Consider the following 7,163-nt stretch of genomic DNA (forward strand, 5'->3'; position numbering starts at 1 on the left):
GGCAATAGTGGGGCAAAGGAAAAGGGGAGGTGCCAGTGGGGCAAAGGAAAAGGGGAGGTGCCGGGGGGCATTCACAGTTAAGCCCTGAGGCAGCATTCCAGACCTCAGAAGACAGGAGATGGGGAGGAAATAGTGGGGCAAAGTAAAAGGGGAGGTGCCAGTGGGGCAAAGGAAAAGGGGAGGTGCCAGGGGGCATTCACAGTTAAGCCCAGAGGCAGTATTCCAGACCTCAGAAGTCAGAAGATGGGGAGGCAATAGTGGGGCAAAGGAAAAGGGGAGGTTCCAGGGGGCATTCACGGCTATAACAGAGACTGCATTTCAGACGCTGGTAGGAAGAAGACATTGGAGGAGGTAGGATAAGGATTGCATGAAGAAGAGCAATACTGTGGTGCAGTGCGTAAAGTATCTGGGTACAAGGCTTCTTTGTGAGTAGCGGGAATGGAAAATGGAGCAGGTAGCACACATTGAGTTGTGATGAATCCTGGGATCATCATTTGTGCTGCTGGGTGTGAAGTGCAAGCAAAGTATGGTGTACTGGTAGCTATATGGCCTCAGTTGGGTAGTGCCCAGGAGACGAGCTGATGCCGTTGCTGAAATCATCATATGGCCGCTATCCTGAAGGGGGGCGGGGGCTTAGCATGCTGTCACTCAGGATTCAGAGGTGCAAAAGGGTAATAGAGCACTTTGTATTCTGTAGACACATGCTCAGTATACTGATGGGGTAATGGGACCACACTCATTCACTTTGCAATACGTGCAATAGCCCCACACCTGTCCAAAGATGCCACAAACTAAACTCACATTATACATGCCCCAGGATGATGCCCTGTATTAACGCTTTAGTGACACACATTAGCCAAACATATTGCATTAGGGAACAGGTAGGTAGAAATTACATATGAGGGACACACAGCTTGTAGGTGTTGGTTGGCTATTTGCCCACCCATTTACTGGCGATGGTCATGCGGGTCCCTACGGCGATTCCCACCCAGTTCCTGCCACTCCCTGACCAACACACCTCTTTATGGGAACTCTTTGAGCTTGCTTTAGTCAAGCCTCACCATCAAACATTGGACTTGAAGTGTCTTTCAGTGTTTTCTCGAAGAAGTCTTGTGAGCGTTAATGACCTAATTGGAGCTGTGAACCCACTATTGGTGTGATAAAAATGTCTTAACCAGATCTGCCTCCAGCCACTCGATTTATAAGCAGTATGCTCTCCTTCACTGAAGTCCTGTTAAAAACAAGCATTGGCAAAGCCAACACTTTTTGCTTGCTTATAAGTATTATGCATTTCCCAGGCACTGCTATTAGATGCCCAGTTACTCACACTATTTTGCACCTGCTGCCATCAATGGTCATTTAATACCACTACGACTGTGCCTGGCAAGTGTGTTCCCCATGCCTACACAAAATCTCAAACTATTGGTATTGCCAATGAATATTCCCTTTTACGGGCAGGCAAGCAGCCCCCTTGAAAAGATGCCCTTTCAGCTCCTTTCAGAAATGCAGGAGTGATGAGATGGGCATGATGAGTGAGGGCATATTGCCCCATTTTCAGGGTGCAGCACTTGAGACTGCTTGTCTTCTGCTGTCTTCCATTTTGCACTTTATGATTTCTAGTATGGGAATATCATGGCTGTTTGTGCTGCACTGGCCACCTAAGAAGGTAAAAGTTTTAGCCGGGTCGGGTGGGCGGCGTGCTGCTCATCATAGCCTTATTGGTAAAGCAACGCATGGCCCCGCCTCTGCTCACATCTGGGAGCCTCTCTACCGAGAACCAACATGGCCAAATAACCTGGTCTAGCTAAATCGTTATGACGTGTCCACCACCAGGCATTACCATTAAGTAGAGGGACACAAAGGTAAACATTTGGTTGGATACATAATGACATGTGACTCCAGGATAGTTGGTTATTGCGCTAGTGCCAAGAGGCCACCAAAAGGCACTAAACAAGACCACTGTATATTGCACGCACAGATTCACAGGCCTCACGAGAAGATAAGAAGATAGATTTCTGCTATCTGTACCCACTGCATCGCTGTTACACCCTACAATGAGAAACCGAGGGGTTATGAGAGCCAGTCACAAATCCAGCATGCAAGGAGTCAGGGAAGCCACGCAGAGTGGTTTCTTACTTAGTAACCTCTACCTGATTATGGGTTTCCTTAAATGAATGGGTAGAATATCGTTCGCTCTAACACGTCGCCTCAGTGATCTTTTAATAGAGACTCGTTAGGACTCAAAGAGCACCATGTGCCATGAATTGCCATAAAATGCACAGCTCTTTAAACTGCATGGCATGGCTTGCCACCAATCCCTAGGTACACCATTTACCAATTTCAATAGGTAGTCAAACCATTGGCAGGTACTGTTATTGACCCCTTAAGTGCCAAGGACGAGATTGCTCTTCCTAGGTGCATGGGGAACACCAGGGGCGTCGCTAGGGGGGGGCTAAGGGGGCTATAGCCCCTGATCTTTTGGTTGTAGCCCCGGATAGAATCTCAGGAGCTACAGCCAAAAGACTAGCTAGCCCCCAGTCCCAACAGTTCCGACATCAGCGTAGCCCCGGGTCTTTTCCAGACCTAGCAACTCCCCTGGGGAACACCATTAGGAACATGTTCCGCGGCAGTTAAGTGCAAAGGTGCACGAAAGCTCAGAATGCCTTGTTTTGATCCTGCTTGTGATTTGCAAAGCTGGCCAATCGATATAAGCGAACACTGAAGTTTTCCAAGACTGTACACAACAAAATATTTATAAATGTATGCTTATGCCTTCTTAAAACATTTGAAAAGTGTCAAAATATGTAGGATTTTAATGTCTCATGTATGTATCGTTTGCACTGTCGTGTCACATTGATATTACGGATGTTAAATAGATGCTCTAAAATTCATTTAAAAATTAAACTATAACAGGTTGAGAGGCACATCATGGAGTGTAAAAGATGGGGAAGATTACATGTTAGCTCCAGGCTTGGATATTTCAGGGAAAAGAGGCAGTCCCATAGCACCTCCCCATTCATAAATCATGCCCCATATTGTGCCCATTTGCATGCTGGTTGCATGCTGGTTCATATGTGGATGATTCGATGCCCCTGGCAAGCAATGGCAGCTCAAGCTCCTCCAGCAATGCGCTGCCTCGTTGGTTGTCATTAATGACTATCTGTGTGAGAGAAACAGCACTCAAGCTTTACACAAAGCCCCATGCCATCGACGTCAGGAAACGACGGGGGTGGAAGAATTACACCAGCGCCAACACCGCTAAGATTTCATTTCCGACGTGAGATCATTTTAGTAAAGCCACCAAAAGGCAACAAGATGGTTATGAGGCTGACTTCTCTTGCCCTGTTCTCATCACAAATGATTGCTTGGCACGGGAAAAACTGTTATCACTCATGACAAATCATTCCAGCAGCCCGTTGCCCCATTAAAAAAAAAAAACTGAATACAATGAGCACCTCACCTGGAAAAGGGCTCAGAGTTCAGGCCATGCAACCTCTGAATGGGGTCAAGAAGAATGTGCTGGGCTTGAGTTAGGATGTGCTACTACTGAAAGAGTTAATTTAATGAAATCTTGCAAATGTATTCATGTGGAATCCTGTAATTCTTTGGAGACATTTAACTTTATGGAAGCCTTTGGTCACCTCATGACATTTCACTTTATGGAAGCCTTTGATCGTCTTGTGACATTTAACTTTATGGAAGCCTTTGGTCGCCTCATGACATTTCATTTTAATGAAGCCTTTGATAGCCTCATGATATTTAACTTTATGGAAGCCTTCGGTCGCCTCGTGACATTTAACTCTATAGAAGCCTTTGGCCGCCTCATGACCTTTAACTTTATGGAAGCCTTTGATCGCCTCATGACATTAAACTTTATCGAAACCTTTGATCTCCTCATGACATTTAGCTTTATGGAAGTCTTTGGTTGTTGCCTCATGACATTTCATTTTATTGAAGCCTTTGATAGCCTCATGACATTTAACTTTATGGAAACCTTTGGTCGCCTCATGACCTTTAACTTTATGGAAGCCTTTGATCGCCTCATGACATTAAACTTTATCGAAACCTTTGATCTCCTCATGACATTTAGCTTTATGGAAGCCTTTAGTCGCCTCCCGACCTTTAATTTTATGGAAGCCTTTCATCGCCTCGTTACATTTAAGTTCATGGAAACCTTTGATTGTCTAAAGACATTGCTGTTAATTGAAGCCTCTGATTGTCTAAGCACTGGTCTGCAACCTCTGGATCTCCAGATGTTTCCGAAACATTTGGAGAGCCAAAGGTTGCAGACTCCTGGTCTAAAGGCATTGCTGTTCATGGAAACCTTTGATTGGCTCCCAATCCTTTCTGTGACGGGCCCTTTCTTTTCTGCTCAGGGGCGGCATACAGAATCATGCTGATTGGAAATTCGGGAGGGATTGATACAAGGAGGCAATCAGACAAATGCATTACCAGAAACCCCACAGTGGATCCGGTACAACTTCTCTGGTAGATCAGTTTAAATCAGCGTTAGGAAGAGGCCACAAGGAGGCATACTGGCACTAAAGAAAAAATATAACATATTCGACCCAAAAAAGCTGACCACCCTTCATACCAGTGGATCTGTATCCCAGCTGTTATTCTTCTTGTCTTCTTTCTGAAACTGACCACAAGCTGAAACCGAGCCGTGACATTAAAAATATCTGCCTGACTTCGGAAGCCTTGACCTCTCTCTTTCCAGACACATGACAAGTTGCTTCCCTTTACTCATAGGAATATATGGAAAGATGGCCTGGTTGTCTTGCAATAAAGACTCATTTGATTTGCAGTGCTAAATGTGTTTTTGTATGTCCATGGTAATACCTCCAAACACAAAATGTACAGCTGCATTGACATAATAATGACTTGTAAACACAAACTGTACAGCTGCATTGACATAATAATGACTTGTTTTATGCAAAACTCGCTGCCACAGGCTTGCAGCTTTGTTGTGTTGTAAGTGACAGCGCTAAGGAAAATAATTGTATAGTACATGATAAGATTGTGCCAACGTGGCCCTTGAGTGTTCATTGTATTGCTTATAGCGCACACCTAGCTCAAGAGAAGCGTTGCGCTTTACAACCAGGAGGTGCCAGAATTGGATTAGGCATTTTACACAGTAGCACAGTCCTGTTGGTGGCAGGAGAGATGGATTTGTATACATCCAGCAGATATTGTTGAAAGAGCCACGTTTTTAGTGTTTGGGGTGAAACCATGGAAGACTGTGGTTTATCATTCTGGATGCAAATGTGCAGATGTTTCTAATTACGAAATCAGCAGGGCTCCTTTTACAAAGCTGAGGGGGGTGAAAGAACGGGTTGATCTGATAGTTGCATGCAGATGTCTGCAGCAACTGCAATAACAAACCGTACTATCGCACCAATTACGTGTTGGCTGGCTTGAATTTAACACCATTAAATTGACTACATTTAGTTGAAAAGGCATGCATTTCAATCACAATAAGAGCGCATTTTGGCATGATCAAAGCATCACAAATAATATTTTTCATCTTGCAATTAGACATTTTAACCCTTGAATTTGGAACAAACAAATTCATGGTTGTCACTACACTTGCAGGTCTTTGAAAGGAGTCTAGTCCAAGAAATGGGGTATGGTTTGCTCACTTTACCTATCTTGCGAGTGCTATACTGGCTCGCATTTGAAGCATGAATCGCATCCAGAGAGACTGCCCCACCTTCAAGGCAACCATGTCCAGTACCCCATTATAGCTGGTTGAGAAAATCAAGATTTCAGGAGGCCTACACGTCACCTAAAGCCAAGACCCCTCCATGCTTGCAACCAAAAACGGAAGGAACAAAGCAAACAGAAAACAGGCTGCCTTCTGTAGTGCACCCAAGAACAGGCGCAGCCTGCCAACCTGTGCCAGGCAATAGCCCTACATCACACACTCCAAGAAAGAACTGAAAAACCCACTATTCAGATAACACCTCATCAACCTCACAAGGAGCTGCAATAGACTCAGCGTCATGTAGGCTATGTATCTTTGTTATACAGCGCTCTGTTGCTTCCCAGCTAGGTTTGCTATTTATGAAGGTATTGGCATACTTGAACGTGGCCCAATTGACCATTTCCAAATTGACTGCATTTTTTTGTTCGAATTTTTTTGGCATTTCGGTCAATTTGAATTAAATATAGATGAGGGGTGGGGTATGGGAATGGGTTAAGGTGGGGGAAGTGGAGGGTCTCACCCTGCTTCTTCGAACAAAAAAAGAACAAAAGAAATTCGGTCAAATCTGAAAAAGGCCCACTTTTTTCGATCAAATAGACACCTTTATAAACCCACCCAGCATACATACACGCATTATATGTCATTCGAATAAATACCATGATGAGATTTAAAGGCAACAAGCTGGTATTGCATCAGTCAGAATTCCACAACAGGTGTGCACACTGGACTGGAAGTTCATTCGTTGTAAGCCTTTAATACCAGAGTCAAAAGTGCAGTTACATAATGACTCCCTCACTGACTGTTACCCCAATTAGAACTGACAACCCTGCTCCTTTTGCCACCCTTAAAATAGATGCTGCCTAAATAGTTGGCTGCAGAAACAGATCACACGAGATCAGGCCAGTAATCTCATTACTTTAATTGGTTATTACTGAGCTATCCTGACACACACCCCACCATGGGCGTGTCCAATTTCAATTAAGGCTAAAAGTGAAGAAATGTAGCCAAAAACATCTGAACCTCTAGATGCTGAAAAAAGGAGACATTCATATATAGAAAATAGAATGCAGGAAGCTCTTACCAGCTGCACAAGTACCCGCTTGTTCCAGTGAATGGCCTGGGGTGGACCGGGTGCATTTATACAAACCTCAATCGAAGTTGTGCCAAATTGATTTACAAATTACTGACAGCATGATGCAAAGCGATAATGCTGGACTAAACCTCGGTGAAAACCCTGTTCAGCTGATGCACGCGGGGTGCATTGTTTCGCGAAACACCAAGTGGCCGAATTATTTCATTAGCTTTCACATTCAGCGTGAGGGCTTTTGTGTGGTCGCCAGGCCTGGGGATTTGCAGTTTGCATGCATCAGCCCTCCGGCTGCCAAGACCTGAACACCTCTCTCAAACAGTGCCCTGGCCGGGGCCTGCTTCAGTGCTGTCCCAGCAAGTACTTATC

At 44.7% G+C, this 7,163-nt stretch overlaps 1 protein-coding gene across 2 annotated transcripts in view; it reads right to left on the reverse strand.

The window, feature by feature from the left end:
- CRYBB2 (crystallin beta B2) overlaps window positions 1–6,952 on the reverse strand; it is a 47,174-nt gene extending 40,222 nt beyond the window's left edge. The window contains exon 1 of one of the 2 annotated variants that reach the window (XM_069620403.1): window positions 6,789–6,952. The gene's annotated coding sequence lies outside the window, so the exon portion shown is untranslated. The remainder of the gene's footprint in view (window positions 1–6,788) is intronic. The other variant, XM_069620402.1, reaches the window with a different exon arrangement.
- Between the last annotated feature and the right edge of the window lie 211 nt (window positions 6,953–7,163).

The sequence above is a fragment of the Ambystoma mexicanum genome, chromosome 10 (genome assembly GCF_040938575.1).
Source record: "Ambystoma mexicanum isolate Mex_15411 chromosome 10, UKY_AmexF1_1, whole genome shotgun sequence".
NCBI classification, from domain to species: domain Eukaryota; kingdom Metazoa; phylum Chordata; class Amphibia; order Caudata; family Ambystomatidae; genus Ambystoma; species Ambystoma mexicanum.